A 27004-nucleotide genomic window follows, 5' to 3' on the forward strand; every position below is an offset into this window, starting at 1 on the left:
CTTCCCCACCATACTCTCATTTATCCCCCCTCTCTCGCTTATCCCAACTCGCTCCCTCTCTCCCTAGCAGAAATGGAAAAACAGCACACCAGCTCATTATCACATCTGGGTCTCACTTCCTCCTCCCCTCTCCTCCCCCTTCCTCACCCCCAGTCCCACTTCATCCAATAGAGAGAGACCTGGTCGCCAAGGCTCCTTAGCAACAAACCCACCAAGGGGAGGCTAACCCCAGCGGGAGTGTGCTGCTAGAGGTGTGTTCCCCATTATCAAACCCCTGCATCTCAGTCACGTACGTGTGTGTGCGTGTGTGTATGTGCGGGCGGGCGTACGTACGTACGCTCGTTTGTGTATGTGTGTGTACGTGCGTGCGCGTGGTACAGAGAGAACCTCACCTGCCCTTGACTCAGAGACAAGGTACACAAAACAAAGATTGCCTCCAGTCATGTCTGGTTGCCGAGGTTACGACTGAGGAAAGATCCAACATCTAGCAAAACATTTCCTTTATCTCTCAGACAGACAAAATCCCCTGCCCCGAAACAGTCAATATACAGCATTTTACTGACTAAAACCAGGCAGAGAAAACAACACTGATAAACGTAATCTACAGATTTACAGTCAGCCATGCTCTCCAGTGTGTTGGTCACGCGTAATGAATGAATATCTACACACAGGGGCATGTCATGCAAAGTGCAGAGTTTTTCTTTCTTAATGAACACACTTACACTGTAGTTGTGTATCCAGCAGCTGCTCAAAGCTAACTGACTGATGTCTATGTCCTTTGTCTTACAGTTATTGTTTGGGATGAGAATGATACTTTAGGCTATGGCCACACAGAATAGGCCAGTCATGAATCAGTAATGAACCTCCCTCTGAGGCTCTGCTCCATTTGATGGGATCATAGAGTATGTAAAACACACACTGAGAGGGACCATAGAGTATGTAACACAAACACTTAGAGGGACCATAGAGTATGTAACACACACACACTTACAGGGACCATAGAGTATGTAACACAAACACTTAGAGGGACCATAGAGTATGTAACACACACACACTTACAGGGACCATAGAGTATGTAACACACACACACTTACAGGGACCATATAGTATGTAAAACACACACTTAGAGGGACCATAGAGTATGTAACACAAACACTTAGAGGGACCATAGAGTATGTAACACACACACTTAGAGGGACCATAGAGTATGTAACACAAACATAAAGGGACCCTAGAGTATGTTACACACACACATAAAGGGACCCTAGAGTATGAAACACACACACTTAGAGGGACCATAGAGTACGTAACACACACACATAAAGGGACCATAGAGTATGAAACACACACACTTAGAGGGACCCTAGAGTATGTAACACACAAAGCGAGACCAGTGTGTGTGTGTGTGTGTGTGTGTGTGTGTGTGTGTGTGTGTGTGTGTGTGTGTGTGTGTGTGTGTGTGTGTGTGTGTGTGTGTGTGTGTGCGTGCGCATGTGCGTGCATGCATGCATGTGTGTGGGCATGGCTGTGAGGCCTAATTTACCAGTGTGGGCCCATCTGCCTGGGGTTACCGTGGTGATTAAAGCCATTCTGGAGTGGCTGGTGAGTTCTGCAGTTTTACCTCCTCCTGGGACCTCCTCCCTCTCTCCATCTCTTTCTCTCTCTCTCTCTCCTTCTCCCTATCTCTTCATCTCATCCTTCTACAAAATGCCGTTTTTCAGATGTAATCTGGTTAATTCTGGTGAGAGCATGGTGGTTGTTGAGTTGTCCTACGTTACATCCTCTTGGGACAGACACATACTGTAGACAGACTCATCCCCCACTCCCGCTCCATCTCCTTCCCAAATGTACCCTCCATTTCTTCTCCTCTTCCTCTGTCTCTTTCTCTCTTGTTTATCTATTTCCAAGTCAGATTTACTGTCTGTTTTTCCCTCTCTCCAGGGCTCTCTCCCTCTCTCTCTTCCCCTCCTCTCTCTGTGATAACAGACCGGGATTAGAGAGGAGAGAGAGAAGTGATAGAGGAGGCAGGTGTGATTAGAACCCCCAGGGACTACGGTGCTAAAATGACTGACAGCAGTATGTGTGTGTGTGTGTGTGTGTGTGTGTGTGTGTGTGTGTGTGTGTGTGCATGTGATTATGTTCATCTGCGATGGTTGTGAAGTGTTTAAAAGGTGTGATTTAGAGTGCATGTGTGTGAGCGTGTGTGTGCGTGGGTGCGCGTGGTCTGTGCGAAACAAAAAGAGTGAGCGTGTGTACGTGTGTCCATCACAGGAGGTTGGTGGCACCTTAAAGGACGCTAAAATGACTGACAGCAGCGTGTGTGTGTGTGTGTGTGTGTGTGTGTGTGTGTGTGTGTGTGTGTGTGTGTATGAATGCGTGTGTGTGTGTGTGTTGTGTGTGTGTGAGTGCGTGCCTGTGTGTAGGTGCCTGTGTGAGTGTCCATGTGTGTGTGGTTAAAAATAGGGTGAGCGGTTTTGAGGCTGCTGACAAATCCATTAATTAAAGGCTCAGAAATCTATCAGCGGAATAACAACAAGCACCAGAACCTCCTCCTACCCCCTTATTCTCGCCTCACCAAACCCCAAGGCACACTCACCACTCCTCCCCCGGAGCTAATTAAGGCCACTAGGCACATCTCTCCTCTACTAGATAGACGGCTCATGTGCCACAATGCTGCCCATGGTGTCACAGAAGCAATGCGTTATGGCAAAGAAGAGCCCTCTATCCAACTCTATTCCGCACACTGCCTTTCACTCACAGCACACCATCATCAGCACACACACACAACCAGCCAGTAAAGTCGAATAAGATAAAGTGGGATGAGGTAGTGATGATGTCATTAAGAGACCAGGAAGTACTTATGTATTTATGGAGCCACCAATTCCAGTAATTGTAATCAGTTCCGTTCACTGAGTGTTCTGTTAGACTCTGAGTGTTGATGAACTAGGAGAGCCCTGTATAGAGAACACAATAGAGAGTAAGTCTGAGCATGTGTCCCCCTACCCTATTCTCTATATAACACACTGCTTCTGACCAGAGACCTATGGGCTACTTATGAAAGTAGTGCACTATATAGGGAATAGGTTGCCATTGGGCTCTGGTCAAAAGTAGTGCACTATGTAGGGAATAGGGTGCCACTTGGGACACGTGCGCTGAGTCTGCCACTAAAGCACTGTCTATGAGCAGGCTTTTGTTCTAGCTGAGGAGGGAGGACTGGCTGGGGTAAATGTGATTACTTCTGTTGACGCTGCTTTTCTGCAGACCAGGCAACAGATGACTGACACCAAAGCCAATCAAATCCGGAGTCCATGCCTGAAGCCACTGACTGTGTCATTGAGCGAAATGGAAAAAGCACACTGGGACATATTAAATAAGATAAGATCAAATAAACTTTATTGTCCCCGAACGGTAATTCGTCTTGGACAGATTTCACCAATATACATTAGAATGTATGTGTCTGAAGCGTTATAGCCTTTGGATAAACTGTTGTGGATATATAACACAGTTTATGCAGTAACTCAATCTGCTGTAGCATAACCGCAGGGAAGATGTCATATAAACTGGTTACCAGACATTCTGACTGTAGCCTTTTAACGCAGGGTTGAGTAAAGACCAAATGTCAAATGCTAAAATACTACAGTATCTGTGTACATACAGTGCCTTCGGAAAGTATTCAGACCCGCTTGGAGTTTGGCAAAAGGAACTTAAAGGACTCTCAGACCATGAGAAACAAGAGTCTCTCATCTGATGAAACCAAGATTGAACTCTTTGGCCTGACAGCCAAGCATTAAGTCTGGAAGAAACCTGGTACCATCCCTTAGTTGAAGCATGATGATGGCAGCATCATGCTGTGGGGATGTTTTTCAGAGGCAAGGACTGGGAGACTAGTCAGGATCGAGGGAATGATGAACGGAGCAATGTACAGCGAGCTCTTTGATGAAAGCCTGCTCCAGAGTGCTCAGGACCTCAGACTGGAGTGAAGGTTCACCTTCCAACAGGACAATGACCCCAAGCACACAGTCAAGACAACGCAGGAGTTGCTACAGGACAAGTCTCTGAATGTCCTTGAGTGGCCCAACCAGAGCCCGGACTTTGCTTTGTCATCATGTGTAGATTGATGAGGAAAAAAGCAATTTAATCAATTTCAGAATAAGGCTGTAACGTAACAAAATGTGGAAAAAGTCAATGGGTCTAAATACTATCAGAATGCACTAAAAAAACTTTTACTTATTTTAAAACATTTACTTTGTATTCAAAAAGAGAATTTCCCACAGACAATGGTAGGCTATATTTCCTTTACTCCAACTGCTACAAACATCAGCATTATTCCCAAAGTGTGTGTGTGTGTGTGTGTGTGTGTGTGTGTGTGTGTGTGTGTGTGTGCAGGAAAGCTTCGGTGTCTATGTGTGTGTGTGTGTGTGTGTGTGTGCGCACGCGTGTGTGTGCGCGCATGTGTGTGTGAATGCGTTGGTGTGTGTGTGTGTGTGTGTGTGTGTGTGTGTGTGTGTGTGCGTGCGTGTGTGTGTGTGTGTGAATGCGTTGGTGTGTGTGTGTGTGTGTGTGCATGCGCGTGTGTGTGTGTGTGTGTGTGTGTGTGCGTGCGCGTGTGTCTCCTGATGCCGGGAGGAGGGGGCTGCTACAGTTAGTCAGGGGGACGGCTGGGAATAATATATGCGCATTCTGATGAGCTGCTCTTTCTTAACGCTAACAGTCTGTTTGACTTCAATATCATCTTAAGGCTTAAGTCTCCCTCCGTCCTAACAGACAGAGAAGCTAAACGTTGGCTGTGGTTCCTCTCAGACAAAGACATTAACAGGCGACCGCTACGAAAAGCCTTCATTATGGTCACCATGTCACAGTCATTAGCATAATTAAGATTAGTACCATAGGAGTACTCTAGTAGCATCAGTCTCGGAGACCAATCTACAGTATTTTGTTTACCTCAACAGTAAACTCATAAAGCGTCCTGTCTCAGCCTCAGACGTTTGGTGGAGAAGAGAGGGAGAGGGGATGAGAAATGAACAGAAGAGAGGGAGAGGGGATGAGAAATGAACAGAAGAGAGGGAGAGGGGATGAGAAATGAACAGAAGAGAGGGAGAGGGGATGAGAAATGAACAGAAGAGAGGGAGAGGGGATGAGAAATGAACAGAAGAGAGGGAGAGGGGATGAGAAATGAACAGAAGAGAGGGAGAGGGGATGAGAAATGAACAGAAGAGAGGGAGAGGGGATGAGAAATGAACAGAAGAGAGGGAGAGGGGATGAGAAATGAACAGAAGAGAGGGAGAGGGGATGAGAAATGAACAGAAGAGAGGGAGAGGGGATGAGAAATGAACAGAAGAGAGGGAGAGGCGTGTGGAGGGGAGGGGTGTTGGTATATTGTGATATTTAGCAAAGCAGTATTTGTGTCATGACAAGTTAGCACACACACACACACACACAGACAGACAGACAGACAGGCAGGCAGGCAGGCAGGCAGGCAGGCAGGCAGGCAGGCAGGCAGGCAGGCAGGCAGGCAGAAGTGTAACCTTAACGAACCCCACAGTATACATCATTTTATTAACCTTAAAACATAACAATCTCTCTCTTTGTGCCACAATCAGAAAGAGAGACAGAGAGAGACAGGAATAGAGAGAGAGACAGAGAGCGAGAGGGGGGAGAGAGAGACAGAGAAAGAGAGAGTGACAGAGAGAAAGCGGGAGAGAGCCTTACAGTAGAGATTACAATCCACGACAAACACACACACACACACACACACACATCTGGACAGTCAGTGAAGCTATGTAGGTTATCACCATGCTGCCTGGGGCTTTTAGCAGGTGTGTTACAGTAGACTATGCTACGGAGTGTAAATGTTTGATAGTGCGTCTTACAGTAGCAGCCGTATACCAGGGGGCTTTGAGTATAAATAACACAAACATACACAACATATGGACAACACACACACACACAGACTGAGTAATGTAGGTTAAGCACTTGGCTCACAGGCACAACAGATGCATCCCTTGGGAACAAAAGACTGACTTCCTGTTCTCCTCATTCATCCCCTTCTCCTCTCCTCTCCTCATCAATTCCTCCTTTCATCTTTTCTGTTACCGCGGGTTACCTGGCTGTACCAGGGGGTTGCCAGGTAATGAGAGTTACCTTCCTGTGTTCCCCGGTGACACACAAAACAGTTCTCTAGAACATTCACTAAGGAACATTCCCTAAGGAACATTCACTAAGGAACATTCACTAAGGAACATTCCCTAAGGAACATTCCCTAAGGAACATTCCCTAAGGAACATTCACTAAGGAACATTCACTAAGGAACATTCACTAAGGAACATTCCCTAAGGAACATTCACTAAGGAACATTCACTAAGGAACATTCCCTAAGGAACATTCCCTAAGGAACATTCACTAAGGAACATTCACTAAGGAACATTCCCTAAGGAACATTCACTAAGGAACATTCACTAAGGAACATTCCCTAAGGAACATTCACTAAGGAACATTCACTAAGGAACATTCCCTAAGGAACATTCCCTAAGGAACATTCACTAAGGAACATTCACTAAGGAACATTCACTAAGGAACATTCACTAAGGAACATTCACTAAGGAACATTCACTAAGGAACATTCCCTAAGGAACATTCACTAAGGAACATTCACTAAGGAACATTCCCTGCAACTCAGAAGCTGGTGGTCAGTTAAAGCTCTAACACGCGGGCTTTTCCTCTGACTGGCCTTTTTGTTGCATATGTTTTTTTTATTCTGTTGATGGGTTTATCAGACAACACACACACACACACACACACACACACACACACACACACACACACACACACACACACACACACACACACACACACACACACACACACACACACACACGACCAGCGCGATGGGACGGAAACGCTTAGCGGGTGTTGTGACACAAACACGCGGTGAAAAGCTTAACTTTTTATGACAGAAGACGAGCGTCGTCAGCGGCAAAAATCTGTTACGTAAAAAACTGGGGTTAGAATGGCAGGGATGGAGAGGGGAGGGAGGGATGAGGAGAGGGGGTAAACAAAACAAGGAGAGGGATGTGTGGCGAGGGGGGTGATAAAATAAAGCGTTAGAGGAGGCAATTGAGAGAGAGAGATAGACGTGAACTCTCACACAGACATATAAACACATGAACACAACATGCCTACAATATTCTGTGGCCCTGCAATACACCATATCACTGTGACAAATGGTGAGTCCCAGTATACCTCAGACACTATGCATACTGGACTGACATCTACGGTCTCTTTCCCCTGTCTATTGAAGAGAAAAATGGCCAGTCCTATAGTGAGAATATGTTTGCATCTGCCCGCAAGGGTAGTTGAGATGGGGGGGATGGAGGAATGGAGAGAAGGGTGAGCAGAGAAAGGGGGGGTGAGGTTGATTTGAAGGCTCCAGTCCAAATATTAACAGTGAAAGGCCGTCTGGATCCATTAGGCCTCTCCCCTCCTCTGTCCTCTCTCTATCTCTCTCTCTCGCTGGCTACATTAACCTCTTCCTCCTACCGCCTAGGAACAAAGGATGAGGCTCTCTTTCTCTCCTCTCTCTCTCACACTCTCTCTCTCCCGTCTCTTTCTCTCCCCTCTCTTTATCTCCCCCTCTCTCCCCCTCTCTCTCTCGCCCCTCTCTCTCTCTCTCCCCTCTCTTTCTCTCCCCTCTCTCCCCCTCTCTCTCTCCACTCTCTCCCCTCCCTCTCCCCATCTCTCTCCTCTCTCTTTCTCTCCCCATCTGTCTCTCTCTCTACTCTCTCTCCTCTCTCTTTCTCTCCCCTCTCTCTCCCCGTCTGTCTCTCTCTCCACTCTCTCTCCTCTCTCTTTCTCTCCCCTCCCTCTCCCCATCTGGCTCTCTCTCCACTCTCTCTCCCCCTTCTCTCTCCCCCTCTATTTCTCTCCCCTCTCTCTCTCCCCTCTCTCTCTCCACTCTCTCTCTCTCTTTCTCTCCCCTCTCTCTCCCCATCTGTCTCTCTCTCTACTCTCTCTCCTCTCTCTTTCTCTCCCCCCTCTCTCCCCGCTGTCTCTCTCTCCACTCTCTCTCCTCTCTCTTTCTCTCCCCTCCCTCTCCCCATCTGTCTCTCTCTCCACTCTCTCTCCCCCCTTCTCTCTCCCCCCTCTCTTTCTCTCCCCTGTCTCTCGCTCCCCTCCCTCTCTCCATCTCTCTCTCCACTCTCCCTCCACTCTCTCTCCTCTCTCTTTCTCTCTCTGACCCGCTACTCCCAATGTACGCAATAACCCTCCACACACACACAGTGTCTAAGAACCCCACTGTAACACAATAACGCTCACTTACACAAGCACACACACACGGACAGGCAGAGAGACACACACACTACCCCATTGTGCAGTGCACACACCACCCTCTACCATGTCAGTCGTAAACCTGACCCAGCCATGCTCTTGTTTTTGCGTGTTACTTGATGAATTGGAAAACATAGGATAGGGAACCCTGTGATTGTGAATGATTCCAAAGCCGGATTGAAATTGTCAGTTGCCAGCGCTTGTTCATGATTGTGGTGGCGGTATCAGCACTCCATGTGCAACGTCCACCCTACCTTGGAGTAACGTCATTATCGAGTTTGATGGACAGACAAGTATGGCCATTAGTATATGCATACAAATGTGAGCGCATGTGTGTGTAGGTATGTCTGCTTGATTATGCACAAGTGTGTGTGTGTCTGTTTTCGTGTGTGTGTCTGTTTTTGTGTGTGTGTGTCTGTTTTCATGTGTGTGTCTATTTTCATGTGTGTGTGTGTGTGTGTCTGTTTTCATGTGTGTGTCTGTTTTCATGTGTGTGTCTGTTTTCATGTGTGTGTCTGTTTTCATGTGTGTGTGTGTGTGTGTCTGTTTTCATGTGTGTGTGTGTGTGTGTGTGTGTGTCTGTTTTCATGTGTGTGTCTGTTTTCATGTGTGTGTGTCTGTTTTCGTGTGTGTGTGTGTGTCTGTTTTCGTGTGCGTGTGTGTGTGTGTCTGTTTTCGTGTGTGTGTCTGTTTTCATGTGTGTGTGTGTGTGTGTCTGTTTTCATGTGTGTGTCTGTTTTCGTGTGTGTGTGTGTCTGTTTTCATGTGTGTGTCTGTTTTCATGTGTGTGTCTGTTTTCATGTGTGTGTTAACCTGCTGATAGATTCTTGTCTCTTCCAATGTGTGTCTGACTAACGGTCAGCTAAGGAGAGTTCTGACGCAAAGATCTCTCATCTGTCTGACAACAGCTCAAAGCTGGAACACCGCTGACATCACAGAACACACACACAAACACCAAGACAGCAGCATCAACATATTACCAAACACACTGGGAGAGACAAGAAGCCATAGGCAGATTACTGTGACACACACACACACACACACACACACACACACACACACACACACACACACACACACACACACACACACACACACACACACACACACACACACACACACACACACACACACACACACAGAAACACACACTCATGTGCACACACATGCAGGGGAGTGGTATGACAATGGCATCACCAGGTTTCTAACAGAGGCAGATGGAGTAGCCATAGACAGTGCACACCGATCACAGGGGGCTGCTGAGGGGAGGACGGCTCATCATAATGGCTGGAACGAAGTGAATGGTATGGCATCAAACACGGAAACCATGTATTTGATCAGTTCGATACCATTCCATTTAACCATTCCATGTACTCTGTTCCAGCCATTACTATGAGCCCGTCCTCCCCAATTGAGGTGCCACCAACCTCCTGTCACACAGACACGCCAGACCAGGCAACACACAATCACTCAGTACAGACAGACAAAGTATGAATGACCATTGTTAGAGAGACAGAGTACGACGGGCAACGGGCAGCAGCGACATTTACACTAGACTGATATGGTTGATCGAGGCAGCATGTCGCCTGTGGTCCCAAAGACATGATCAATAACAGCAATCAAACCGTGTCAGACAGACCGATCAGTGCGTGCGGCAGTATTGACACGGCACACGCTGTTATTCTTCATTTTAACTAGCGCATGGGTCATGGGTGAATGTCCTTTCTACCTCACAAAGCTTAGAACACAGCGGAACATCCTTCTAACAACAGAGCACCAGACAAATCTGAGAAGGCAGTAATTAGACATGCACCTGGGCTACTTCAATGATTTGATTATTGGTTAGGCTCCATTCCGGTTCGTAAAAATGAAACAACTTGCTTTCGTTAAAGACAAACACCACAGGACAAAATGGAACCACGTATGACAACAACAACAACAAAAACCGTTGTCAGCGTTCCTCAAAAGAGGATTGTAAGGATTTTTCATGACCATGAACGAAAACATTATTGTATGATAATATCCCAAATTGTTAAAAAAAAAAGCGTTTTTTTCCCCGCCAAAGCACGGTAGAGTGAACACGCATAACCACAATATGGAAATATGAATGAAACGTCCATATGCAAACACACACATACACAGCGGCAATATGAGAGCTCTGCAAATGAGAGCACACACACTTACCATCTCTATGACAGCCTTTGAAACACACATAGTGGAGCACTCTAACAAAAGCATCTTTCTGCCGGGCACAGACAGCACACACACACACACACACACACACACACACACACACACACACACACACACACACACACACACACACACACACACACACACACACACAGACAGCACACACACACACACACACACACACACACACACACACACACACACACACACACACACACACACACACACACACACACACACACACACAATTACAAACAGACATCTCTGAAGAGAGACAGATTACCGATCAGTGGAGGGTTCCTGATCAGGTGAAATTGTGCTCCCCTAGAGAATACTGCTTCCCCATCACAGGAAGTCCTAGTCTGGTCCTCTGGGCTCAGTGTTATGTCACGAAACGTCCCCCCTGGTACATCCAGATCCAGGAAATAAAACCGACTGAAATAAAACCGACTGACAGATTGTCCTCCAGTCACACACACAGGAAGAAACAGAACACAGGGCAAGTTAATTTGATAACGCTATAGAAAGACTGATGCCTCCTCTCTCTTTCACACTCTATTTTTTCTCTCTCTCTCTCTCTCTCTCTCTCTCTCTCTCTCTCTCTCTGTGTCTGTCTCTGTCCTCGCTCTGGTTCGTTCCACATCCACACAAACATCCTCACAAACACAGATCCTCCATCTGCTACCGCCCCCTTGTCTTCTCCCTGCCCACCTCATGAATTATTCATTAGCCCCTCCCCCCACTTGCTCGGAAACACACGCGTGCACAATCGTTCATACACACACACTCACACACCACACACACACATAGAAAGAGACAAACACACACACACACACATTGACACAAACTCACACATGTGCATGCACTATCACACACACACACACACAGCCAAAACCAGTCAAAGACACAAAAATGCATCTACACACAAGCACGCTCAAGCACACACACGCATACATAGACGAAGACATAAAAGCGCAAACACACACGTCATCCATGCGTGAACACACATGCAGAGCACACTCGCACATATAAGACACAGTCAATCGTGCATGAACACACACATCACGAACAAACACACACACACACACACACAGGCTCGTCCATGCGTACTGCTCTGAGGCGTAGCTGCCGATGTAGCCCACCGAGGTAGACCCTCAGCTGGGGAGGATTACGTGGTTCTTATGGTCGACCCTGCCACGGCTGGACGTGGGGTCAGGCAGGCCAGAGATAGAGGGAGCGTGTGGGTTCTCAGGAGAGAGTGCGTTTCTCAGGAGAGAGTGTGTGTACACGTGCGGGGTCCTGGGTGCGTGCGTGTGGAAAGGGGGCAGTTAGGGCAAAGAATGTGTGTGTTTGGGTATTCTGTTGTGTGAGGGGGTGGGGGTTATCTAAGCATAGAGGCCGTAGGGGCATCTTAAATATCACCAACAGGGTCTTGAGTAGGCTGGGGGTCACAGAGGAGCAGCAAGAGGAGAGGGGGACATGGAGGGGGGGTGTAAAGAAAGCAATAGTGTGTTGTTTAATCAGATTTGCGGGTGAAGAAGATCGGGGGGGGCGGGGTGACGGTGTAGAAATCCCCCTGTGGCGTCTGGGTTTGACCTCCTCACCTCACGTCTGTCTACCGCTCGCTCAGCCCATCCTCACCCAATCAACCGCTCCGAAACACCCTTACCCAACCAATCAATAACCCCCACCCCACCAGTAACACACTAAGTCGCTAACCTAACAACAGCCCACCTCCAACCACAACCCCCCCCCCCACACACACACACACATACTTAGAGATACGCACAAACAGAGACACACTTACCCACGTGCACGGACACAGATACACAAACAAACTTTCTCTTGACTGACTGATTCTCTTGCTGCGCCCAGAAACACACACAAGAAGAGACAAAAGCACTCAGAACACACGCCAGAAAATGGTGACAGCGGCTTATAGCGTAGAGCTATGGGAGACTGCTTGAGCGTACATCGAAGAGTTTTGATGAAGAAATGCATTGGTTGTTTCTTGTGATCACAACCACTTGTTGTAATGTCTATCTTCCTCCAAGAGTTTGTGTCTATCAACAACACAGTTTAAGAGGCTGTGTTAGTAGCTGATTCACGCTGTAGCTAGAGCGGTGAAATTAGACGGCAGGAGTCATCTATGATATTAGCGTCTCTCTCTAACTATGAGGGTGAGATAGTTGGAGGATTTACCCAAGAAAGAAGATATATTGGGGGACACAGAGAGAGAGAGAGACGAGTCCCACGTCAGAGTTTTATACAGCATAGACAGTATAAAGGATGGCAGATCTAAAATAACTGGGCTCACTTTATGCCAGGGGCCAAGTGATAATTAACTGTGTGGTCGACCCCTTTATCACAAACATGCACATACGCACACACACACATTACCCCATCCCATGATATCTTCCGGTTATTGAACCTTGTATGGGTCCATTCACCCTGGGCGATTTATACTGCAATTCCCTTTAATCAACAAAGACAAGTCAGTAGACACACACATACACATACACACACACACACAGACATACACACAAACATGCACACAACGATAGCAGGCCTCTGAATGTGGACAAAGGTGACTCATTATTTTCCTTCCAGTAATGAGTAAATAAATCAAATGTTCAGATGAACAGATCAGAGCATCTCAGGATTAGAATGATGATCTGGAGCAGAAGAACGCTCCCTGCTTTCCCACTCTGACCCTGTCTGATGACTCGGGGTTTGGTTTGGTTCAGGGGCCAAATAAAAGGGAGCGATATTTAGAACAAACGTATTATTTGCCTGGCTAATAGAACAGAAAGGTTATTAAAGGTTAACTCTACAAGTCCCGGTGCCCTAGTGTCTCTCTCTATCGCTCTCTAGGTCAACAACCAACAGTGGATGAACAGCAGTGGTACACATCCAGCTCCAGTCCTGCCTAGAGGGCCAAAGCGATCTCTGTCTGCTAGTTCTCACTACTCATTAACACAGTCAGTGGGAGTAATGTAAAGAGCTTTGAGCACCTGGGAAAGCTATATACAGTGTATTCAGAAAGTATTCAAAATACACTGCTCAAAAAAATAAAGGGAACACTAAAATAGCACATCCTAGATCTGAATGAATTAAATAATCTTATTAAATACTTTTTTCCTTTACATAGTTGAATGTGCTGACAACAAAATCACACAAAAATAATCAATGGAAATCCAATTTATCAACCCATGGAGGTCTGGATTTGGAGTCACACTCAAAATTAAAGTGGAAAACCACACTACAGGCTGATCCAACTTTGATGTAATGTCCTTAAAACAAGTCAAAATGAGGCTCAGTAGTGTGTGTGGCCTCCACGTGCCTGTATGACCTCCCTACAACGCCTGGGCATGCTCCTGATGAGGTGGCGGATGGTCTCCTGAGGGATCTCCTCCCAGACCTGGACTAAAGCATCTGCCAACTCCTGGACAGTCTGTGGTGCAACGTGGCGTTGGTGGATGGAGCGAGACATGATGTCCCAGATATGCTCAATTGGATTCAGGTCTGGGGAACGAGCGGGCCAGTCCATAGCATCAATGCCTTCCTCTTGCAGGAACTGCTGACACACTCCAGACACATGAGGTCTAGCATTGTCTTGCATTAGGAGGAACCCAGGGCCAACCGCACCAGCATATGGTCTCACAAGGGGTCTGAGGATCTCATCTCGGTACCTAATGGCAGTCAGGCTACCTCTGGCGAGCACATGGAGGGCTGTGCGGCCCCCCAAAGAAATGCCACCCCACACCATGACTGACCCACCGCCAAACCGGTCATGCTGGAGGATGTTGCAGGTAGCAGAACGTTCTCCACGGCGTCTCCAGACTCTGTCACATCTGTCACATGTGCTCAGTGTGAACCTGCTTTCATCTGTGAAGAGCACAGGGCGCCAGTGGCGAATTTGCCAATCTTGGTGTTCTCTGGCAAATTCCAAACGTCCTGCACGGTGTTGGGCTGTAAGCTCAACCCCCACCTGTGGACATCAGGCCCTCATACCACCCTCATGGAGTCTGTTTCTGACCGTTTGAGCAGACACATGCACATTTGTGGCCTGCTGGAGGTCATTTTGCAGGGCTCTGGCAGTGCTCCTCCTGCTCCTCCTTGCACAAAGGCGGAGGTAGCGGTCCTGCTGCTGGGTTGTTGCCCTCCTACGGCCTCCTCCACGTCTCCTGATGTACTGGCCTGTCTCCTGGTAGCACCTCCATGCTCTGGACACTACGCTGACAGACACAGCAAACCTTCTTGCCACAGCTCGCATTGATGTGCCATCCTGGATGAGCTGCACTACCTGAGCCACTTGTGTGGGTTGTAGACTCCGTCTCATGCTACCACTAGAGTGAAAGCACCGCCAGCATTCAAAAGTGACCAAAATATCAGCCAGGAAGCATAGGAACTGAGAAGTGGTCTGTGGTCACCACCTGCAGAACCACTCCTTTATTGGGGGTGTCTTGCTAATTGCCTATAATTTCCACCTGTTGTCTATTCCATTTGCACAACAGCATGTGAAATTTATTGTCAATCAGTGTTGCTTCCTAAGTGGACAGTTTGATTTCACAGAAGTGTGATTGACTTGGAGTTACATTGTGTTGTTTAAGTGTTCCCTTTATTTTTTTGAGCAGTGTAGTTATTTTTCTCATCAATCTACACACAATACCCCATAATGACAAAGTGAAAACAGGTTTCATAATTTTTTGCCAATGTATAAAAAGAAAAAAAAGTTTTTACATGAGTAGTCAGACCCTTTGCTATGAGACTTGAAATTGAGCTCAGGTGCATCCTGTTTCCATTGATCATTCTTGAGATATTTCTCCAACTTGATTTGAGTCCACCTGTGGTAAATTCAATTGATTGGACATGATTTGGAAAGGTACACAACTGTCTATATAAGGTCCCACAGTTGACAGTGCATGTCAGAGCAAAAACCAAGCGATGAGGTCGAAGGAATTGTCCGTAGCGCTCCGAGACAGGATTGTGCCGAGGCACAGATCTGGGGAAGGTTACGAAAAGAATGTCTGCAGCATCGAAGGTCCCCAATAACACAGTGGCCTCCATCATTGGCAGCCAGAACAAACTGAGCAATCGGGGGAGAAGAGCCTTGGTCAGGGAGGACCAAGAACCTGATGGTCACTAGACAAAGCTCCAGAGTTCCTCTGTGGAGATGGCCAAACCTTCCAGAAGGACAACCATCTCTGCCCTACTCCACCAATCAGGCCTTTATGGTAGAGTGGCCAGATGGAAGCCACTCCTCAGTAAAAGGCACATGATAGCCTGCTTGGAGTTTGCCAAAACGCACTTAAAGGACTCTCTGACCATGAGAAACAAGATTCTCTCGTCTGATGAAACCAAGATTGAACTATTTTGTCTGAATGCCAAACATCACATCTGGAGGAAACCTGGCACCATCACTACAGTGAAGCACGGTGGTGGCAGCATCATGCTGTGGGGATATTTTTCAGCGGCAAGGACTGGGAGACTAGTCAGGATTGAGGGAATGATGAACGGAGCAAAGTACAGAGATCCTTGATGAAAACCTGCTCCAGAGTGCTCAGGACCTCAGACTGGGGTGAAGGTTCACCTTCCAACAGGACAACAACCCCAAGCACACAGCCAAGACAACGCAGGAGTGACTTCGGGACAAGTCTCTGAATGTCCTTGAGTGGCCCAGCTAGAGCCCGGACTTGAACCCGATCGAACATCTCTGTAGAGACCTGAAAATAGCTGTGCAGCAACGCTCCCCATCCAACCTGACAAAGCTTGAGAGAATCTGCAGAGATGAATGGGAGAAACTCCACAAATACAGGTGTGCCAAGCTTGTAGCATCATACCCAAGAAGACTCAAGGCTGTAATCGCTGCCAAATGTGCTTCAACAAAGTGCCGAGTAAAGAGTCTGAATACTTAGGTAAATGTGATATTTCCCTTTTTTATTTGTAATAAATTTGCAAAAATGTCTAAAATCCTGTTTTTGCTTCGTCATTATGGGGTATTGTGTGTAGATAAGGAAAACAAACAATTTGATACATTTCAAACGTAACAAAATGTGGGAAAAAGTCAAGTGGTCTGAATACTTTCCAAAAGCACTGTATATCTAATCCATGGTCATTATCATTATGTTACTGTAGCTCTAGACATCTATTGGCTTCAGGTGTCACATTTGACCATGTAATTCCCTTGGTGAGATCAATGTACTATTGACGGGAGTGTGTATTGTTATTCATGGTTGAAAGACTGTACAGTTGTATATTGGAGTCCTCGAAAGAAACAAAGAAAAACGTGCTGTAGCCCAACACACACACACACACACACACACACACACACACACACACACACACACACACACACACACACACACACACACACACACACACACACACAGACACACAGACACACACACATACAACTGGTTGTATTCTCTCTGTGGGTCTGTCTAAAGGCCAGTGGGTTTTCCCTAATGGTGGAGGGACAATGTATCACATTCCTTCTCTACTGACGTCTGTAATGTGGGCTCCAGAAGTTATTGGGGTGGTCAATGGGGCTCTGTGTAAAGGGTTTCCATATAGAGAAGAGGGAACACATCGGGGGCAAAGAGACTGACCACCAGTGTCCGAGTGTCCAAGCTTGTTTACTTGTACAGTACGTACAAGTCTAGCAAAGAAGCTAAGGCATGCGTGCGTGCGCGCGCACACACACACTCACACACACAGACAGATGGTTGAACATAAAAGGCCCCTTGTCTCATTGGCATCAGGTACCACGCTAATTGAGCTGTTTAAATATTTAAAGCGACAGAGAGAGAGGGAATAAAAGAACAGAGGGAGGGGGTAGCCTAAAATGAGGGAGGGCGAGAGCCGGAGGAGGATAGAGGAGAGAGGGAGAGAGACGAGTCCGACATCAGGGTTTTAGAGGAAAACAGAGAGCCCCTTGTAGTTTTCGCGCAGAGAGAAAGAGAAAGAAAAGAGACATGGTCATGGAAAACAAGCTATAAAGAGAACAGAGATGAGAGAAAGAGAAACAAAAATTTGGAGCACTAGCTAACAGCATTACAGGGCGTTTAACCTTGCGTGGACCCCTGGAGCAGAACGCTGAGTGATAAACAGGATGTCCCAGAAGCCGTTGTTTATCTCCCAGTATCTCTCAACTGGACAGAGAGGGGCTTCATTAGCAACTAACAACAGCGTTAGGAGATGTGTTTGTGTGTGTGTGCTTGTGTGGCCTGATAACGGTACAAGAGGACTGATGGCTAATTACAAGAACGCTGTATGAGCACGTGAACCACAAGAGTTCTAGTCACGCTCAGAATTGGCATACATACAAGCTTTATAACACTTTACAAGCCCTTATAAGCATGACATAACGGGTGTCTGCGCATTCCCGTACACATAGTTTACTAATGGTGATGCTTGAAAAGTTGAACCACAAAATCAGCAAAATCAAAATGATGTTTCTACAGCACGTATGTAGCTAGCTGCTCAAGGGTACTGTGACTATGACTGACTGTCAAAACATTTACACAACATCGATGGTTGAAATAAGCATAAACCATGAGGCATTTTGCCTTACTCAGTGACACACTGAATTCCAACAAGATCTCGGAGTTTCCCGTAATATTGATGAACCTCAAATTTTGACTCATTAATTCTGCGTGGTTACAGGGTTAATTCCTCGTGGTTACGGGATTTAAACAGAAACAAATGAAAGGTTAACAGTTTAGGTATTCATTCCAAGTGGTTAAGGTTAGGGCTATGGTTTGGGGTGGTCTTAAAACAAAATAATTAAAAACAAGGCACTGTTTCTATCAACTGTTATCAAGTATTCTCACGGCTTGATAGAGCATTGTGAACTGAGGTCTAAGCTGCATGCTCCGAGCATCATGAGTTTGCGCTCAGTGCTGGGCATTTGTTTTTCAAAAATGTTTGTGCGTGCCGAGGGAGGCATATATTAACATTTTGGGGACCTTTTCAAACGTCCGGAATTGAAGTCTATTTCTAGTGATCAGGCTGCTGAATTTATTGTTGGGTAAATCCATTTGAATTCCATCACTTTTTGACAGCACCACTTTTGATTTGAACAAAATCTTCCATACATATTTGCCCATTGTAGGAGTACTCAGAAAGTTACTTCTTGGATTAAAGTGCTCAATTAAAGTGCTCAATGTTGACCTCTTTTGCATACCCCGCCATACCATGAGACATCCATGTCTTCATCACTGGACAAGATAAACGGTGGAGAATGATATCATTTAAAAGCTTAAGAAACAGGGTTGTCAAACTATTTCATGATTTGCTGAAAAAAAAATGTTTTACTTCATCTGAGGTTTTTGTGGTTTTGTGCCCACCATCGTTTGAGACACAACATGCTCTTGAATACAGGGTGGGTGTCGTGTTTAGGCTGATAAATGTACTAAAATGGGAATCAAATTGAAACTTTCAAATGATACCACAAAAATGGTTGGAGGTCCAGACGTAAGTAAATGTGTTACGCTCGTCGTTAGAAATGGACCAAGGTGCAGCGTGGTAGGCGAGCATATTCCTTTATTTTCAAATGAACACCGTCAAAACAACAAAATACAAAAACGACCGTAAAGTTCTGCAGGCAACACAGCACCTAAGCAAAAACAAGATCCCACAATCACAGGTGGGAAAAAGGGCTGCCTGAGTATGATCCCCAATCAGAGACAATGATAAATAGCTGCCTCTGATTGGGAACCATACTGGGCCAACAAAGAAATAGACATATAGATATGCCCACCCAAGTCACACCCTGACCTAACAAAATAGAGAATAAAACAAGTTCTCTAAGGTCAGGGCGTGACAAAATGACTTGAATGGGGCCATATTTTTTGGTAGTAATTAGAAATTACAACTTCAATTCACACTTGACTGGTGTACCAGATAAATTGGTCTGAAGGGATAGGTCCATTCTATGAATTGTATTTCTATGATTGAAATGGGTCGATCTGAGCACCTCTATCTCTTTATGTTTTGGCATTCAGGTCTAAAAAGTCACTTTCTGACCACTTCTTCCATGGGCAAACATGTAGGGAATGTTTTGTTTTAAAACAAAAGGGATTGAATTCAAATGGATTTACCCTGTGTGATGGCTTGTCGTGTAACATCTAGGCTAACTGGTAGGTGTGTAGCTGCAGTATGTGGTTGTATATCATTTTAAAGGACTTGTTAAATGAATGGTAATTTGTTGAAGTATATTATCCTAACATGGCTGTAGCTCCAGTAAGTCTGACTTTAGATCTTTATTGCGTGTAGGCTATTCCAAATAGCCAGCACACAGCCAGAGATGAAACAGCATCCCTAACTAGCGTGCAGCACTATCACCCCAGGACACTGACCTCCAGGGCAGCAGGTGACAGGTCAGCGGGCTGAGCCCAGAGTGGAGAGCCCTAGGTGGGGCTGCTGGGCAGCTGGGCAGCTGGGCGCTCTGCTGGAGGGTCTGGAGGGCTGCCCTCTCTCCATTCAGCTCCAGGGCTTTCAATGAAGCACCACACTGGGCAGGAGGACAGCCAAGGGACACGTGAATCATACACACACAGAGGCAGGCAGGCACACACAAACACAAACAGACACACACACACACACACACACACACACACACACACACACACACACACACACACACACACACACACACGCACAGGCGTGCAAACACACACCCGTGCACAGAAGTAAGCAGGCAGAAAAAAACACAAACACTCTGTCTCCTCCATGTCAACTGAATGAGACCATAAACCCTGTGAGTGTCCAATCCACTTCCTTGTTCTATTAGGAGATACTGTATAACAGACCTGTGCTGGAAAAGGAGCATCCTAGCCTGGCTTCTTTAGATCAATGTTACAGTCACATGTTTCTGGGCAACGACCACCGTCGCTTCAGGACCAGGACATACTGACCTGGCTGACCGGGTTGTCTGATGCTGTTTGTGACCGAGACATGACCGCTCACCAAAGGACACAGTGTGCTCAGCTGGCGTACATACACATGAATCATACACACACAGAGGCAGGCAGGCACACACAAACACAAGCATAGACACACACACACACACACACGCGCCTTCCTGAGGTGTGTAATCACAGTACGCACAGTCAACCCTCCCCACTCCTGTTGCATGAAAACCACAGAACTACTAGGGTTAATAGAAAGAGTAAGCGGACAGAGACAAAGAGAGAAAGGATCATTTAGTCCAGACAGACAGAGAGAGAGAGAGAGAGAGAGAGAGAGAGAGAGAGAGAGAGAGAGAGAGAGAGAGAGAGAGAGAGAGAGAGAGAAAGATAGAGAAAGTTAGAGAAATATAGAGAAAGAGACCGCAAGAGAGAGAAGAAAGAGAAAGATAGAGATGGAGGGACAGAGCAAGCCTAGCCAGTAATTGGGTAAGCGTTGTCGTGACTACAGTGATGCTCAACAGCCCCCCTCTTACAAATGGCTTCCTGTTGATCTGTCAGCAGCAGCGGAAGGTCCACAAACACAGACCTGACAGACGAACTGACAGACGAACGTGGAGAGGAAAGGACTCTCACCAGACTCTTTGTTGAACTCGTGATAATGTGCTCTCTTGCTGTCTTAATGAAAGGGGTTTCAATTCGATAAATGTCAACGTAAATAACGTAATTCAGACAAACCGCAAAACAATCACCTTGCCCGTTACTATAGACTGAAAAACACTATGCGAATGGAGCAGTGAAACACAATAACACTCCAGTAACACATGACACCACAGTGACCATGTCATCATAAGGCAGTTAGAGAGGAGAGAGAGGGAGGGAGAGAGACAGAGAAAGAGAGACAGAGAGCGAGAGAGAGAGAGAGAAAGAGAGAGAGACAGGGACTGAGAGGGACAGACAGAGAGAGAGAGAGAGAGAGAGAGAGAGAGAGAGAGAGAGAGAGAGAGAGAGAAAGAGAGAGAGAGAGACAGGGACTGAGAGGGACAGACAGAGAGAGAGAGAGAGAGAGAGAGAGAGACAGAGAGAGAGAGACAGGGACAGAGAGGGACAGAGAGGGACAGAGAGAGAGATCAAGAGGGGGGAGGAGAGAGAGAGAGACAGAGAGAGGGAGAGAGACAGAGAGAGACAGAGAGAGGGAGAGAGATAGACAGAGGGAAAGAGAGAGGGGAGGTAAGAAAGAGAGAGAGACAGAGAGAGAGGGGGGAAGCGAGAGGGGTGGAGAAAGAGAGAGAGACAGAGAGACAGAGAGAGAGAGAGAGAGAGAGAGAGAGAAAGAGGGAGATAAAGAGTGAGGCAGAGAGCGGGAGAGCGTCCTTTAATTACGACACTGCAGACATGTTTTACACACACACTCAGTGACAGCAGGCCATGTCTGCCAGCATGTGTGTTGTCTTGAGACTGCGTGTCAGTCAAACACAAGCTGTTAGGCGGCGCCTTATTGTCTGACCCTTGGCCCTCTGTCTTAAGAAGCAGCCCCTACCACACACACACACACACACACACACACACACACACACACACACATAAGGGATGGGTATTTTAAATTATTTTACTATTCAAATAATATCGTGAAATTTTTTCAGATATCCAGATAGTCAAAGTTCAAAAATAAAATAAATTAATAAAATATTTTGCTATTGACTATCTACCAATCAGAATGACGCGATAGAACATAAGTAATCAAATACTAACATTTGGATATCCACACACACGCACGCACGCACGCACGCACACACACACACACACACACAGTGTGTCTTAAGAGGCCAAAGAGCAACAGGAGGTGCGGTCATTTCGTCAGTTAATAACTGTCGGGGCCAGAAGGCCAGGAGGTGGGCAGGGTCAGAGCGGAGGGCCAGGGCGCCTGCCAGCATGCTTAAAATACCCCACCCCCCCTTCCTTTACGCCTCCTCCTTACCCGCATCTGACATAAGGATCATATGAACACAGGGTCATACACATATGGTCATACAACACACTTTCTTGTCTCCTTCTCTCCCCATTTCTTGTGCTCACATAAACACTGGCTAAATTACACACACATTCACACCGACTCACACACACCTGATAGAGCTTTCTCAAACTCATAGGCCTGAGTGCCCACCAACACACACACACACAAACACACACAAACATCCCCAGCAGCAGTGTATGAAGGAACAATGGCGTCAGTAGCAGCTGGGGAGCAGGAGCCTGAGGAGGACAGAGAGAGGCCGGCATGTCTAATGATCAGCCAGCCAAGATAACACAGGACAGGACTGGACTGACTCTGACTGGCCATCTGTAGCATGGGCCATCTGCAACATCTGCCCCAATCAATTTCACGTTTACACACACACACAGACACACACACACACACAGCGTGTAGTGAGTACGGCCCAGTACATCACTGTGGCCAAGCTTCCTGTCATCCAGAAACCTCTATACCAGGCGGTGTCAGAGGAAGGCCTTAAACATTGTCAAAGACTTCAGCCACCCAAGTCATAGATTGTTTTCTCTGCAACCTTATGTTGTAATTGTAAAGATATATCTTTTTTTATTACAGCTGCAGAGTTTTAAAACAGCCTATCACTCAAATATCGGTGCTTTAAATCAGTGCACGCGCAAGCACTCTCTCGCAGTCTTATCAACTCGTTTCAAATGACATCTAAAATAAATAATCCTGTTCAAGATTGATATATATAGCCCTATATATAGATGTCCCACGCTACCTCTTTCAGGTAATACATTCAATGCAGTATTAGCCTTATATTTAGCTAATGAATGATGGGTTATGTATAATCTTCTAATTTATAACCTCTGTCTCTTGCACAATACGCACGCACATGTGCTCCGCTGGCCTCTCTCCTTAAAAAATAGCTCCTTAGCTCTTGGAGTCCCATGCAAGAAAAGCTAGACTAGAATAGCTTGCTGGACATTATTGGTTTTTGCATTTCTTATTCCAATAGACTATTTGAAGAGGGATGCAAGCTCTTGTTTGCAAGGCGCTACAGAGGGTAGTGCGTATGGCCCAGTACCTCACTGGGACCAAGCTTCCTGCCATCCAGGACCTCTATACCAGGCGGTGTCAGGAAGGCCCTACAAATTGCCAAAGACTCCAGCCACCCTAATCATAGACTGTTCTCACTGCTACCGCGCAGCAAGCAGTGCCGTAGCGCCAAGTCTATATCCAAAAGGCTCCTTAACATTTACATTTACATTTAAGTCATTTAGCAGACGCTCTTATCCAGAGCGACTTACAAATTGGTGCATTCACCTTATGATATCCAGTGGAACAACCACTTTACAATAGTGCATCTAAATCTTTTGGGGGGGGGGGGTTAGAAGGATTACTTTATCCTATCCCAGGTATTCCTTAAAGAGATGGGGTTTCAGGTGTCTCCGGAAGGTGGTGATTGACAGTTTCTACTCCTCAGCCATAAGACTGCTGAACCGCTATTGAAATGGCTACCCCGAATAATTGCATTGACTCCCCCTTTTTTTTACGTTGCTGCTACTCACTGTTTATTATCTATGCATTGTCACTTTACCCCTACCTCCATGTACATACTACCTCAATTACCTCAACTAACCTGTACAACAGGACATTGACTCAGTACCTGTACTTTTATTGTGTTACTTTTTTTAAACTTTAACTCTATGGGTTGGTTATGTAGGCTTCTTCTAACCCATCACTTTCTACTACATCTAGTAATACAATAAAATCATATATTTATATTATAAACCAATGTCTATCAGAATTCCAATCATTAAAAAGAAATGTTATACCCCTTGATCTTCAAGAATAGGACTTGGAAATATGGAAGTATAGATTAGCCAAACTGTTTTACCTGAGCATAACCCCAAAACGAAGGACTTATTAGCCAGCCATACTAGGTTGTTTATGATTTTGTTGTCATGGAGTACTGATTGGGCTCATTGATTCGAGTTGAAAAATAAATGCTGCGCTCATGGAATGGCATGCTTTGAGCACTATTGAAAAATGAATGTCATACGCTACATTTGCTATAGGTCTATTGTTTGCCTTTTTGTTGGTGACACTTTGATATCTTGATAATATGCAGCTGTTTAAAGGGCAAATTCACAGATTAAACAATAACAAAACGGTCGCCCCGCCTCTGTTTTTTCTAAAAAGCTGAGGGATGGGCCTGGAGAAATGTAACCACTCTCAGATTAATTGCCAGAGCTATGGATGCAAAGACTGACCCTCCATGATATCAAAAGTATTGTGTTAACCATGTTATGAGGCTATAGAGTGTTTGTTTACATTTACAATTTTTACAAACATTGGAAAAAAACAAGCTTTATATTTTGGGTTCTCATGGAGTGTGACAGTTGAACTAAGCTCATGAGGAATTTCTAAGTTATATTCTTCAAGAATCAGTGGATATATATATATAATTTCTAAGTCCAGAAATGGATGTAGCAACTACAGATTGCCTCTTTTAAGTCTATCAAAAGTGTGTGAGTTTGAGCATGTGTCCTTTAGGCATATGGATTATTTTATTTTATCAGCATGAATCAGATTGAGCAATAAAGCCTCACTTTTATTCCATAGGCTGGGATCCGCCCTGTGCAGCTGTTGTAAGAGCGCATTTTTCACTGGCTGGCCACTGGTTTCAAAAACAATGATTGATTGGCAGCTTAAACTTCTTGAATTCAACCATTATTGGGTTCAAATACACGTTTAGATTTGTGAACAGCCATCCACAACAACCACAATCCGTAAGGCGCAAACAGCTAAATGAGAGAGATTCACATCAATGCGCTATGTAGATATCAATAATAAGGGATATCCGTATCGCCGTAGACTACACCATCGCTGTCATCCTTGCCTCCAAATTGACCATTGCACTCACAAAAGTTCCAAAAGAATAAAGACAATTAAAATGTCATATGTCTATATACAGTGTTGTAATGATGTGGGAAAAGTTAAAGTACAAAAGGGAAATAAATAAACATAAATATAAGTTGTATTAACAATGGTGTTTGTTCTTCACTGGTTGCCCTTTTCTTGTAGCAACAGGTCACAAATCTTGCTGATGTGATGGCACACTGTTGTATTTCACCCAATAGATATGGGAGTTTATCAAAATTGGATTTGTTTTCAATTTCTTTGTGGGTCTGTGTAATCTGAGGGAAATATGTGTCTCTATTATGGTCATACATTTGGCAAGGGGTTAGGAAGTGCAGCTCAGTTTCCACCTCATTTTGTGGGCAGTGTGCACATAGCCTGTCTTCTCTTGAGAGCCAGGTCTGCCTTTGGCAGCCTTTCTCAATGGCAAGGCTATGCTCACTGAGTCTGTACATAGTCAAAGCTTTCCTTAATGTTGGGTCAGTCACAGTGGTCAGGTATTTTGCCACGGTGTACTCTCTGTTAAGGGCCAAATAGCATTCTGGTTTGCTCTGTTTTATTGTAAATTCTTTCCAATGTGTCAAGTAATTATCTTTTTGTTTTCTCATGATTTGGCTCTGTCTAAATGTGTTGCTGTCCTGGGGCTCTATGGGGTCTGTTTGTGAACAGAGCCCCACAACCAGCATGCGTCTCCAGGTTCATTTCTCTGTAGGTGATGGCTTTCTTATGGAAGGTTTGGGGATGGCGTCCTTTTAGGTGGTTGTAGAATGTAATGGCTCTTTTCTGGACTTTGATAATTAGCGGGTATTGGCCTAATTCTGCTCTGCATGCATTATTTGGGGTTTTACGTTGCACATGGTGGATATTTTTGCAGAATTCCGCATCCAAAGTCTCAATTTGGTGTTTGTCCCATTTTGTCAATTCTTGGTTGGTGAGCAGACCCCAGACCTCACAACCATTAAGGGCAATGGGTTCTATAACTGATTGAAGTATTTTTTGCCAAACCCTAATTGGTATCTGGAGGTATGTATTGTTTTTTTTTTGTGCTCTAGGGCAACAGTGTCTAGATGGAATTTGTATTCGTGGTCCTGGTAACTGGACCTTTTTTGGAATACCATTATCTTTGTCTTACTGAGATTTACTGTCAGGGCCCAGGTCTGACAGAATCTGTGCAGAAGATCTAGGTCCTGCTGTAGGCCCTCCTTGGTTAGGGACAGAAGCACCAGATCATTAGCAAACAGTAGACATTTGACTTCAGATTCTTGTAGGGTGAGGCCGGGTGCTGCAGACTGTTCTAGTGCCCTCGCCAATTCTTGATAAATATGTTGAAGATGGTGGTTGCTTGATCTGCATCCCTGTCTCACCCCACGGCCCTGCGGAAAGAAATGTGTGTTTTTTGCCAATTTTAACCGCACACTTGTTGTTTGTGTACATGGATTTTAGAATGTTGCATGTTTTTCCCCAAACACCACTTTCCATCAATTTGTATAGCAGACCCTCATGACAAATTGAGTAAAAAAAAAATGGAAATCAACAAAGCAGCAGAAGACTTTGCCTTTGTTTTGGTTTGTTTGTTTGTCAGTTAGGGTAAGCAGGGTGAATACATGGTCTGTCGTATGGTAATTTGGTAAAAAGCCAATTTGACATTTGTTCAGTACAT

At 45.6% G+C, this 27004-nt stretch overlaps 1 protein-coding gene across 11 annotated transcripts in view; it reads right to left on the reverse strand.

The window, feature by feature from the left end:
• nfasca (neurofascin homolog (chicken) a) overlaps window positions 1-27004 on the reverse strand; it is a 143617-nt gene that overhangs the window by 80948 nt on the left and 35665 nt on the right. For 9 of the 11 annotated variants that reach the window (XM_029775933.1, XM_029775936.1, XM_029775940.1 and 6 more), the window contains exon 1: window positions 10802-11186. The exons of 1 other annotated variant lie outside the window; for it this stretch is intronic. The gene's annotated coding sequence lies outside the window, so the exon portion shown is untranslated. Of the gene's footprint in view, window positions 1-10509; window positions 10565-10801; window positions 11187-27004 lie in introns of those variants that run through there. One more of the 11 variants, XM_029775931.1, reaches the window with a different exon arrangement.

The sequence above is a fragment of the Salmo trutta genome, chromosome 14, assembly GCF_901001165.1.
Source record: "Salmo trutta chromosome 14, fSalTru1.1, whole genome shotgun sequence".
NCBI classification, from domain to species: domain Eukaryota; kingdom Metazoa; phylum Chordata; class Actinopteri; order Salmoniformes; family Salmonidae; genus Salmo; species Salmo trutta.